Below are 949 nucleotides of genomic sequence, written 5' to 3'. Positions count from 1 at the left end.
ATGTCACTGACATTGAGAAAACAGTTTTACATAATATTTTTATTTGGAGGTGGCTGTACTAATAGATACTAACGCTGCTTTTGCCTCTCGTAGGTGGAGTTTAATCATTTTGTACCTCAGACAGGTCTGTAGCAGAGCTCTGAATGTGTTCTTGAAGACTTGAAATTAAATATTGGTAAGAAACATTATTATTGTATTACCAATTTAAAAAAAAGCTCTCCGTCTTTAGGCCACGAGTGGCCTACCGGGATCATCCGACCGCCGTGTCATCCTCAGTGGAGGATGCGGATAGGAGGGGCGTGGGGTCAACACACCGCTCTCCAGGACGTTATGATGGTATTCTCGACCGAAGCCGCTACGAATCGGTCGAGTAGCTCCTCAATTGGCATCACGAGGCTGAGTGCACCCCGAAAAATGGCAACAGCGCATGGCGGCCTGGATGATCACCCATCCAAGTGCCGACCACGCCCGATAGCGCTTAACTTCGGTGATCTCACGGGAACCGGTGTGTCCACTGCGGTAAGGCCGTTGCCTATTAACAATAAAGCATAATCTAAATTTTTATATTTCCTTGGTTCATTATTTGAGGTTACAAGAGATGACAACGCATGTTTCTTATACACACGGTTCTCGAGACTCTTCCGCTAGTTCATATTCACAGTAATTACTATCTGCCTCGTTAGGGATATCAGATGGATGGACGTTTTCAATTAGAGGCATGTAAAAATACAATTTTGGATTCTGACGTGATTGCTCACTAAAATGGTACCGATGCCTGTCTGAAATAAATATCTAGCGCGAATGAATACCTACGCCTACAGTCATGCTCTGCAAACCACTGTGAACTGCATGGCACAGGGGACTTCCCGTTGCACCAGTTATCAAGGATTTTTCCCGCACCATTCACGTATGCAGTGCGGGAAAGTGATTGCTTTAACGCCACTGTGCA

At 45.2% G+C, this 949-nt stretch overlaps 1 pseudogene; it reads right to left on the bottom strand.

Moving 5' to 3' along the window:
• Window positions 1–415: 415 nt before the first annotated feature.
• Window positions 416–533, bottom strand: LOC126419725 (5S ribosomal RNA; annotated as a pseudogene).
• Window positions 534–949: the final 416 nt, after the last annotated feature.

Source organism: Schistocerca serialis, chromosome 1, assembly GCF_023864345.2.
Source record: "Schistocerca serialis cubense isolate TAMUIC-IGC-003099 chromosome 1, iqSchSeri2.2, whole genome shotgun sequence".
In the NCBI taxonomy this organism is placed as follows: Eukaryota; Metazoa; Arthropoda; class Insecta; order Orthoptera; family Acrididae; genus Schistocerca; species Schistocerca serialis.
The sequence above is the reverse complement of the archived record's forward strand: the minus strand, read 5'-3'. Positions and strand labels throughout refer to the sequence as shown.